Below are 12,003 nucleotides of genomic sequence, written 5' to 3' on the forward strand. Positions count from 1 at the left end.
ATTTGCCTATAGTTGCAGCTAACAAGAGGTGATTAGAGGGGAGTTGCCAGTCACCACTTAACACCCAGCTCTGGGGGCACCATGGGCACAGGCTGCCGAATTGGGCCTGTTTTCCTATTAACTCACCACCTCTGAATGCATTAGCCCAGCTCTTAGCTAATGATAGTTTTCAAGCAACAGCATGAGTTACTGAGCAGCGTGGTTATCTGACTCTCCAGCCTGCAGCTAGGAAAATCAGGAAGGAGAGGGAGAAAGCATGTTGTTCCTCAAATCATATAGATACACCCAGAGAGAGGGTCCCCCAGCAAAATTAGGGGCGTGCTGTGCTGTGTGACTGACTGTCTTGGGCCTGGAAATTGTGGGTTGACACAAGAAAGGAGTGTGACATGTTGCCTATTTTATCTGTCCTCTAGAAGGACCTGAAAATAGCAACGGGACTGTATCTTGGGTTAGAAGCTAGAGTGAAGCAGTCTGGAGACACGAGGCTACAGTTACAGGAGTGTAAGCAGAGGCAAGGCAGGCTGTGGGTCAGGGGGTCCTTGGTTATCATAGGTGAGTGTGCATCAGCATTTTTGGAGGACTTGTTAAAACCTCTGAGTTTTGATTCTGTAGAATATAGGGTGGGACCAGGGAACTTGCATTCTAACAAATTTCCAAGAGATGCTGATGCTGCTGGTCTGAGAACCCCATTTTGAGAGCCACTGCTGAAGTGGGACAGGCTTGGTCTTTGCAAAAATGTGAAATGTACCCTCCACTGCCTTGCTTAACTACTGCGTATAGCTCTCCCACTGCAAGAGAAAGTCCCAAATCTCTAACCAAGGTCTGAGACATCAGGCCATTCTTTTCTCTCTCATCCCCTGCACAAGGTAATTTAACTGTTTCTTCCTTTTCTTTTTTTTCTTTTCTTTTTTTTCTTTTTTGAGATGGAGTCTCTCTCTGTTTCCCAGGCTGGAGTGCAGTGGCTCAATCTCAGCTCACTGCAACCTCCACCCTCTGGGTTCAAGTGATTCTTGTGCCACAGCCTCCCGAGTAGCTGGGGCTATAGGCATGTGCTACCAGGCCCAGTTAATTTTCATATTTTTAGCAGAGATGGGGTTTGACCATGTTGCCCACGTTGGTTTCGAACCCCCGACCGCAGGTGATCTGCCTGCCTTGTGCTCAGCCACTGTGCATAGCCTTAATTTAACTGATTCTTGAACATACTCAGTGCCTCCACATCAAATATCTTTTTACATCCCAAGCATGTTCCTCCCTCCTATTTGCTCATCCTAAAAGTTCGTACCTGTCTTTTAAGTTATGGCTCCAGTATTGTCCCCTCCGAGAGGTCCCAGCTGCATTTGTCGTTTCTGCCAGATCTGAACTCCTTACATGTTCTTATGTGATGGATGTACCATGTTGCATGATAGTGCTTACGTGTCTTTCTCCTTGAACTCAGGAATCCCTTTTATTCATTTAGTGTCTCCAACACCTAGTATTGTCATTGGCATATAGTCATTGCACAGTCAATATTTTTATTGAATGAAGTCTTGTATGAGATACATTTGACCTATGAGAATTATTGTCTTTATTTTTTAGACGAAGTTTTGCTCTGTTTCCCAGGCTGGAGTGCAATGGCATGATCTCAGCTCACCGCATCCTCCGTTTCTGGGGTTCAAGTGATTCTTGTGCCTCAGCCTCCTGAGTAGCTGGGATTACAGGCACACGTCACCACACCTGGCTTTATTTTTATTTTTAGTAGAGACAGGGTTTTGCCATGTCAGCCAGGCTAGTCTCGAACTCTTGACCTCAGGTGATCCACGTGCCTTGGCCTCCCATAGTGCTGGGCTTACAGGTATGAGCCACTGCGCCTCACCAGAGAGTTTGTATCTAATAAGCAAAGACCAAACATTGAAGTCAGACAACTTATATTTGAATGTTCATCCACCCATATATGAGAGTTTCTGGTTTTTTTTTTGGCTTTGAGGACAATTCACTTCCCTTCTCTGAGACTCCATCTGACTCAATTTTATAATGGGAATAAAAAGAATGGTAACAGTAGTAGAAGTAGCAGCAGCAGCTGTGTTAGTAATGAGTGATGCCATTCACCTCTGCACACGTAGATAATAAAATACCGCACAGTACAATGCCTGGCACTCTGCAAAAAATCAATAGGAGGATTCTGCTGTGAGATGCCCACACTGGTGGAAAGGTGACCTGCCTTGTGGAAATGAAGGTGTGGAGGTAGAGAGGACACTGTTCCAGAGCTGGAGAGAAATGGAGCAGAGTAAGGCTTCCCTGACATCCCCTGATGTGGACGCTATGAATATAATCTTGTGAACCAGGGCAACTGGAGGGGATACCTTCCAGTTGTTATAAGTAGAATTTTCGATGCCACAAAAGTGGCACTCAAATATAAATTTCCTCAGCAAGGCAATTTACTTCTATAGAAGGGTGCAGCTCACAGATGGAACAATGGGGAGCACACACCTGGACAAAGTGCTTATGCCTGATGGAGGTCGCCCCTACTACTGTGTCATTCTCCTATTGGCTGGGGTTAGACCACAAGCCAGTGGTTTGGCAGGACGGATGGTTATGGGCAGGTCAGATCAGGTAGGCAGGGGTCAAAACAGGTGACCAGAGAAGGTGACTGGAGCAGGTGACCAGGATGAGTCAGGATGGGGCAGGGGACTGAGGGAACAGATGTGAACTACTGATTAGAACTGGTGGAAAAGATTGTTTACTGAAACTAGAAGGAACTGGAACCATAAAATAGAGAATTAAAGAATAAGAGAGCTCCACATACTGACATACTGATTCTTTGATGAGAAAATTGAGGTTCACTATATCTAACACAGTGAACAGAGGCATGGGCACATCGCTCTCTGGTTACCCTTCCCTGCTCACCCATCCCCGGCCATGCTGGCTACTGCTTTGTGCTGAGGCACTCTGGGATCTCAAGGAATTTGCACAAGACATCCTGCCTCTCCTTGCCTTACCGCCTTCTCATTCATCAGCAGTTGATTTAGGTGTCGTGTCCTCTGAGAAGCCTTCCCTGGCTGGCCCATCAAAAGTGTTCCTGCCCAGCCAGCTTTTAATCTCTCTGCCAACACCCTGTACCTTTCCTTCATCACATTCAGAGCTGTCTGCAATGATTTTACCTTGAATTTGAGTCCACAGTAAGCTTCAGGAAGGCAGGAAGCCACCTATATTGTCCTCTCATATGTCCAGTACCTAGAAGAGTGGGACCTAGAGTAGGTGAGCAGAAAACAGTCATTAGATGGATGAACACAGGATGGGAGAAACTCATAAAAGCTGCCATGTAACCATCATGGGACTTGGCCATGGTAGTTACTACATCTTTTCCCTTGGGAATTTACAATTTTTATCACTGGGAAAAGGGCATGGAGAGTATCACTCAGATATTTCTTTCTGTGCTTCCATAGACCCTCTTATTTCCCTAACATCAAACTCTTCCTTTCTGTTTTTCATTACTCCAACTAATAATTGTTGAGATACACTGTGTGTTGCACAGTCTTCTAGAAGCTGGAGAATGTATCAGTAAACAGAATACACAAAGATATCTGCCTTTGTGGAAATTATGTTACAGTGTTGCGTTTACCTACTTAACGTTCTTCCTGTGATATTTGAGTTTCTCTTGGCCAAGGGCCATTTGTCATCATAGTTTTTCCCCAGCTCCTAACATGATTCTTTACAGAGAGTACATGCTCAAAACAAATTGGCTGAAGGAATTGATTTTTAGAAACTTGTACTACTTCCTTGACACTAAGGCTCTAAGCCAGCCAAATGAACTTTTCGTTAATCTAGCACATTTAAACAGATCTTTTTGAAGAAATAATGTTGCATTGGCCCACAGTAACTCTTCCAGCCTCCTGTCTTTACTCATAGTGATTCCCTGTTAGGAAAAGCGTTTATTGTTTTGTTGTGGTGGTGGTTTAAGCCATTCCCAAAAGCAAAGCTGCAGGATCTTACTGTTGAGAATATTTGGAAACCACTTCCTTCTTTTAATTAAACATGGTACCCAGTCATTCTGTGTTTCATCCACATTTGCCAGCACGGTGTGGAATAGTACATCGGACTTCAAGTTCAGTGGCCAGGGTCCACATAGGAACCTGGACGCTCTTGCTAGCTGGATGGCTATGTGCCAGTCACTTAACTAACATTTGACAATCCAAGCATACTTATTTGTAGGAAGGGGGCTTGGTTATCCTGCGTATTAAACAATGTATGTATGATATGACTGGAAGAGAACCGGGCGTAGGGATGTGCCAAAGAATATTAGTTTGTTCATCTATTAGACTCAGATAAATAGAAGCACACGTACTTGAATCAGTGTCGTGTGGTGGTTTTGCTTTCACAATCATCAGACTGGAGTCTAAGCCCACCCTGATCCTCTGGCATTCTACTAAGGCACAGGCAGCATCAGCTTTTCCATAACAACAACTTCAAACCCAGACTGACTAGTTATCTATGGTGTGTGTGCACTGTGCTAGTATTTTTTTTTTTTTTTTGAGTGGGAGTTTCGCTCTTGTTACCCAGGCTGGAGTGGAATGGCGCGATCTCGGCTCAGGGCAACCTCTCCCTCCTGGGTTCAGGCAGTTCTCCTGCCTCAGCCTCCTGAGTAGCTGGGATTACAGGCACGTGCCACCGTGCCCAGCTAATTTTTTGTATTTGTAGTAGAGACGGGGTTTCACCATGTTGACCAGGATGGTCTCAATCTCTTGACCTTGTTATCCACCCGCCTCGGCCTCCCAAAGTGCTAGTATTTTATGTGACTATCTCATTTGATTCCTTCCTTAATTCTAACAAGGGATCCTAATTTTTTTTGTCTTCTTATTGTTGTTGTTGTTATTTTGAGTGACGGTCTCACTCTGTTGGCCAGGCTGGAGCTCAGTGGTGCAATCATAGAGCTCACTGCAGCCTTACGCTTGTTGGCTCAAGGAATCCTCCCACCTCAGCCTCCCAAGTAGCTGGGACTACAGGTGTGCGCCACCATGCCCAGTTCATTTTTAATTTTATTTTATTTTTAGAGATGGGGTCTTGCTATGCTGCCGAGACTGGTCTCAAACTCCTGAACTCAAGTGATCCTTCCTGTTTGCCCTCCCAAAGTGCTGTGATTATTGGCATGAGCCACTGCACCACTGTGCCCTGCTTAATGTGTCTTTAATTAAAATAAATAATTCTGGTAAAATACACAAAACCTGAAATCTGTCATTGGTGACATTTAATGCAACCAGTATCAAGTTTCATAACATTTTTATAACCTCAAAAGGAAACCCCATATTCATTAAGCTGTCCCTCTCCATTCCATCTTCTCCTTAGCCTCTGGCAATTGTGACAGAACAAAGACATGGAGAGGTTAAGTGGCCTGCTTTAGACCCACGTTGCTAAGTGGTAGAGCTAGTATGTGAGGCCAGGAAGTCTGCTACCCTGGTGCAGAGCACTTAATTGCTAAGCTAATTAGGTCCCCATTAGCGAGAGCTTTACCCCACCACCCAATTCACAGGATGCAAGGGTTTGTTTCTGGTTAACACAACAGACGGTTTTCTCTGAGGACTCATTAGAGGATTCCAGGCATTCCCACCAGTAGGCAGCCCGTGGCACCTGGAATGTCCTCTTCCACCCAGCCCAGTCGGCACAACTACTCAGCTTTGCCATTTTAGTGTGAAAGCAGCCCCAGACAATACATAAACAAATGGGGGTAATCGTGTTCTAATAAAACTTTACTTACAGAAACAGATGGTTGGGTGAATCTGGCCTCTGGGCCATAGTTTGGGAGCCCAATCCTAGACTCCAGCGAACCACCTTTTCTGAAATGTGTGGAATCTCCCCCAAGCATTCTGTTGATTCCTGGAACTACTGCTCCTTTGCTGAACTCTGTCTTTGCAGCAGTGGGGGCAGATGGGTCCTCAGATCCCGCAGGATGCCCCCATACTGTTTTGGTCATCAAAGAAATTGCCAGGTCAGCAGGGGTGCCTGCTGGCAGCCAGAGCTTTTGTCTGGGGCGGAAATGTCAGACTTTTCTTAGTTTGAATCCTTGTCTTAAAGGTGGGATGAGTCTCCCAAGGTGGGATAGAGTGCTGGGAGAGAATTGAACTTTGGGATTTTGGTAAAATTCTCTGCACAAATAACTCCTAGAGAGAAGGCTGATCCACTACCCCACTCGTCTTTACTCGGAAAAGTTTGGGATCCTAATCCCAGAAGAGAATGATTTCGTGAATTCTACGAATGCTCCTTGGAGAGACAGTCACTCAGGATGCATTGTGCCTTAAAGACATAGGATTTCTTGTCTTAGAACAGGTATGCACAAACATTTTCTATAAAGGACCAGATAGTAACAATTTTAAGCTTGTGGCCATCTGGTCTCTGTCACAGCTACTCAGCTTTGCCATTTTAGTGTGAAAGCGGCCCCAGACAATACATAAACAAATGGGGGTAATCGTGTTCTAATAAAACTTTACTTACAGAAACAGATGGTTGGGTGAATCTGGCCTCTGGGCCATAGTTTGGGAGCCCTGTCCTAGACTCCAGCGAACCACCTTTTCTGTGATGTGTGGAATCTCCCCCAAGCATTCTGTTGATTCCTGGAACTACTGCTCCTTTGCTGTCTGTCTCTGCTGCTTCCCCGCTTGTGAATTTGCATTCCTGGTCATCTTTGTTTTCAGGCCATCACAACACAGAATCAACAGCCTTATGGTGTTTTCCCCAGAGAATTCAATGTGTCAGGTGACATTTGTGAACTGTGTGGAAGACTTCTCTGCAGCTTCTGTGGAGGGCAACAGGGAAGGAAGTGTCTATCTGGCAGCCCCCAGCAGATACCATGCAAAATTCCCACGTAGTCTTGTCTTCCCAGGACTCTTTCTCAACAGCTATGGAAGTGGGGTAGTTGGGGTTGGTGTGCCCATCGAAATCTCCCAACCAAGTACTCAACTTTGCCCATTCTCTCTTCTTTCCTCTTGGGAGTTCCTAGGAGGCAGTCTTTAAAGTCTTGCATCTTTGGTATACAAAAAGATTTTCTCGCCTCTTTCAGTAAAAATAAATAGTGGGGAGAGAGGGTGAGTAAGGGTCCGGTTCTAATTCAAAGACTAAGCTCTTACATTGGCATTCTCCACAACAAAGGCAGTAGTCTGTGTTGAAAAATGCGCGCTTTGAATGCAGAGACCTTCCAAACAGGCTTCGTGTGAGCAGCATGGCTGTTTATTCACCTGGGTGCAGGTGGGCTAAGGCCGATAAGGGCATTAGCAAAGGGCAGTGGGATACGAGTTGGTTTTATAGGTTTGGGTAGTTTTTTGCGGGGGGGCGAGGGTGTTGCAGAGTAAGATCAGTTACAGTGGTGGGGGGTAGAGGGCAAGGGGTATACGTGACCACAAGTTCAGTTACAATGGCAGGGTTGGGTGAGAGGTATTTACATTATCATAAGAACAGTTAAGATGGCAGGCAGGGTTGGGAGAGGGGGTTGCTGGGCCATCGGGGACAATGGCAAATGCAGGCAGGGGGTGGGAGACATTAGCCAAGCCATGCAGGACTTCAGACTTTCGGGCTCCAGGCTTGCATATGGAGACCTGACAGTCTCCCTAAAGGAAATTCTCACTACTTCGTTTTGTTCTCCCCAAGTCATCATAGAGAGATGGCATGGCCTTTGTTCTTAGGAACTTCAAGTCTAATAGGGGAAAATGAATGCCCCATGTAGAGCAGATACAAAACAGGGGAATTCATGCATAGCGCTGTGTTGGAGTCCAGATGAATGTGCAGTGACGTCTTGCTGAAAGACTGCATGAAGGAGGAGGCATCTGAGTTGGGTCTTTAGAGGTTCATGTGACACAGCTGAAGCACACTGACTTCAACTGTTTGAAGAGTTGTCTGGGACACAGATTATCAATTTAGTTTCTACAATATCAGAGATAGAAAAATTCATCCATCCCTTCTACCATCCTTCTGTCCATCCATGTGTTCATACACCCAACTACCCATCTACCCAATCACCCATCCATCTAAGTATCCAGTCATCCAACTGTCCATCCATCCATCCATCCATCCATCCAGCCAGCCAGCCAGCTGGACAGCTAGCCAGCTAGCCTTTTTAAAAATACTTATTTAACACCTGTGTGTGCCATAAACAAAGCCAAATGACAGGGAGAAAAGGTAGATGAGGCCATCTCCAAAGGAGTTCAGAGAAGGGTGGTAGGTATGTTAGACAATTAATTATAAGCTGAATAGATACGTGCAGTTTCGGACGGGGTATTTATGAGAGTGGTGAGAGGGAAGAATTTATACTGTTGAAAAGTGCTCTTGGAGGAGTCAAGCCTGAATGATCAGAAAGATACTAGAAGACATAAAGCAGGTGAAAAGGAAGAAAGATCGGGGCTGATTTTGGAGAGCACAGAAGTGTCATTAACCAGGTAAGAGCTCAGACGATTACAGACATGGTAGAATAAGAGATGAAGCAAGGAATGGACCTGGGAAATAAGACAGAAGCCCAAACATGAGGACCAGCATGTCAGTGGACTGCATCCTTCAGAGGCCCTACGGACCCCTATAGTTTAGTATTTTTAATAAACATGTTATTTTGGAATAGTTTTAGATTTATAGAACAGTTGCAAAGACAGTCCAGAGAGTTCCCATCTGCCTAGTATCTAATTTGCCCTCTTGTTAACTGTTTTTTGTTTGTTTTTGTTTTTTGAGATTGAGTTGCACTTGATTACCTAGGCTGGAATGCAGTGGTGCCATCTCAGCTCACTGCAACCCCTGCCTCCCAAGCTCAAGTGATTCTCATGCCTCAGCTTCCTGAGTAGCTGGGATTACAGGCACCCACCACCATGCCCGGCTCATTTTTCTATTTTTACCAGTTTCACCAGGTTGGCCAGGCTGGTCTTGAACTCCTGACCTCAAGTGATCCACCTGCCTTGGCCTCCCAAAGTGCTGTCTTGTTAACATTTTACATCGATATGGTACATTTATCGCAACTACTGAACCAATATTGATACATTATTATTAACTAATGTCTACTTTGCTGTTCCAAGATCTTACATTCCATTTAATTGTCATGTCCTTCTGGTCTGTGACTATTTCTTAGACTTTCCTTGTATTTTGTGACCTTGACTTTTTTTTTTTTTTTTTTGGCTGCTAAGCAGGTGTTTCGTAGCACATCCTACCACTGAGGGGTTTGTCTGTGATGAGATTGAAGTTGTGGGTTATGGAGAGGGGGACCACAGTGACAGCCTGCTGTTTGCATCTCATCACGTCAGCTGTACATATTATGAAAATGACTTACCACCATTGATGTCCACCTTTATCATCTGGCTGAGGCGGTGCCTGTCCGCTTTCTCCACCGTAGTGCAGTGCCTGTCCGCTTTCTCCACCGTAGTGCAGCTCATTTTTCCTCTCTTTGCATAGTGTGCTCTTTGGAAGAAAATCACTGTGAGCAGTTGACACCCAAGGGTGAGGTGTTAGGTTCCAGCTCCTTGAAGCAGTAGCATCTACATCCATGAGGCTTCTCAGCAGAAGGACTTGCGTTAAGGACCATCAGGTGGAAAATGCAAGATGAACTACTACAAGCCAACTTGAAGGAGAATTTGCTTCACTACCAGGAAAAGTGCCTGGTCCCCGAAGCTATTTAGCTGGGAGTTCTGGCCTTCAGGTGGATTCAGGTGCAGGGATCAATAATTTTCTTTGAAGGACTTCATCATCCAGGCAGACATCACAGCCGCAATGCCACATCGTGTCTCAAAGAAAGTAAAAGTTCATTCCTACATGCACTAAGTTGCATCTTAACTGTAGGGGTTGGTCTGCTGGGGTAGATGCATGTGCGCGTGCGTGTGTGTGTGTGTGTGTGTGTGTGTGTGTGTGTGTGTGTGTGTTTCCCCATGGAAATGACGAAGGCAGGCAGCACTTGTTGAGGGACGTAAACATCACTGCAGCAGGTCATTCCTTTTATGACATAGCAGCCTCTTTTCTTTTCTCTGTACTGTGATCTTCAGCTACTTTTCTAGGGAGGGCAGGGCGTGTAACCTCCTGAACATACTGAAACCTTCTCTCTACATATATAAACAACTCTGTTTAGGAGAGCGTATCTCAAGACAGCCTTTTTGGAGGACACATTGGAAGCACATTTCCAGTTTACAGCCTCCTGTTTTTGACTGAGTAATACATATATTTTTTAATAGAAATCATTCTATTCTTATTGGTTTTGTCTGCTTGTTTGTTGTTTTTTGCATTTAACAATGAATCAGGCTGGGTGCGATGGCTCATGCCTGTAATCCCAGCACTTTGGGAGGCCAAGGTGTGCAGATTATTTGAGGTCCAGAGTTTGAAACCAGCCCGACCAACATAGATAAACGCCATCTCTATTAAAAATACAAAAAAATTAGTCATGCGTGGTGGTGCCTGCCTGTAATCCCGGCTTCTCTAGAGCCTGAGGCAGGAGAATCCCTTGAACCCAGGAGGCAGGGTTGCAGTGAGCCGAGATCCTGTCATTGCACTCCAGCCTGGGCAACAAGAAAGAACTCTGTTTCAAAAAAACAATAACAACAACAAAATTGAATCACAGCATCTTTCCTACAGGTGGATGTTTATGTTATTTCCAGTCGGTTTTTCCATCTTTTTTCATTGTATCCCAGAGTACTATGGTAAGCAAACGTGAACAAACACATTTGAACATATATAGTGTGTGTCATGTATTTTTCCGTAACTGGAATTGCCTGTTCAAAGGTTAGGGATATGTGAAATTTGGACAGTGTCTATCAGATCACTGTCAAACACAGGGGGAGACTTGCGGATTCACAACTCAGGGTAACAGCAAGGCATTATGCCTCATCCATCCAACAACTCTACAGGACAGGCACAGGTCTTCCCATTTTAAAGATGAATAAACTGAAGCTCCATGAAGTTAAAGGGTTGGCCCTGGGTTAGCTGCTTCTGGGCCATCAGGCATTTGCACAGGGTCACTCAGGAATCTTTGAGGATGAGACGTCCTGAGCTCTGGCTCCTGGTGTCCAACCTCCTGTCTCAGTGAGATATCTAGAAAATTATTTGGTCTCCTTACTGGGATTTTCTTACATAGTTTAAAATCTCAGCCAGGTACAGTGGCTCACACCTGTAATCCCAGCACTTTGGGAATTCAAGGCGGATGGATCCCTTGAGGTCAAGAGTTTGAGACCAGCCTGGCAAACATGGTGATACCCCGTCACTACTGAAAATACAGAAGAAAAAAAAATAGCCAGGCATGGTGGTGCACACCTGTAATTCCAGCTACTCGGGAGGCTGAGGTAGAAGAACCTCTTGAACCCTGGAGGTGGAGGTTGCAGTGAGCTGAGATTGTGCCGCTGCACTCAGCCTGGCGCCTGGAAACAGAGCAAGACTCTGTCTCAAAAAAAAAAAAAAAAAAAAAAAAAAAAAAAAAAAAAGAACTCATGACACCAAAAAGAAGCCACAGAGCAGATGCATCACAATACTCTCTGATTTGCTATAGGCCCATTTAACGTGTTTTATGATACTGCACTAGAATTTTCCAAGTTCATAATCACAAACGTACTGTCCTCAACTGTGCTAGAATTAAATTATGTTTGCCCCCCACCCTTTTCTGTTACATTAAATTAGTATCCTTCTTCTCCAAACAGGCAGCTCCCACTTTCAGGGTAGGGGAGGAGTGCTTGTCCATCAAACCTGGGGAAAATGAGTCCTACTTCCATCGCAGAGCAAATCACAGGCTCTCTGGTGTCAGACTCTGTGGATAGGATGTTAAAAGAGACAAAAGGACACTGCTGGCGCGTTATTAATGTTAAAAATTGTTGACGTTCCATGCAGTGTGTTTTTCTAATTAGAGCCAAGCTGCAGAGTACCATTTCCATAATCAACATGGGAATGGAAACTCAGCAAAATTTCATGTATTTGCGATGAAACTGCTCCCTGGCAACATAAAAATGGCTTTTATAACATAAAGGCTGTAATTAGAATAAGTCAAATCAGTTGGAAATGATTAAGGCCAGAGTAGGCAAAGCTGCCTTCTAA

At 44.9% G+C, this 12,003-nt stretch overlaps 1 protein-coding gene and 1 long non-coding RNA gene across 2 annotated transcripts in view; one reads left to right on the plus strand and one right to left on the minus strand.

Moving 5' to 3' along the window:
• RBFOX1 (RNA binding fox-1 homolog 1) overlaps positions 1-12,003 on the plus strand; it is a 2,602,982-nt gene that overhangs the window by 2,297,641 nt on the left and 293,338 nt on the right.
• Positions 887-5,872, minus strand: LOC144578569 (uncharacterized). Its single transcript, XR_013524580.1, has 3 exons — positions 5,729-5,872; positions 3,138-3,225; positions 887-1,866 (listed from the first exon to the last, which is right to left on the minus strand). It is a non-coding gene; the product is annotated as an uncharacterized LOC144578569 (long non-coding RNA).

Source organism: Callithrix jacchus, chromosome 12, assembly GCF_049354715.1.
Source record: "Callithrix jacchus isolate 240 chromosome 12, calJac240_pri, whole genome shotgun sequence".
Classification (NCBI taxonomy): Eukaryota; Metazoa; Chordata; class Mammalia; order Primates; family Cebidae; genus Callithrix; species Callithrix jacchus.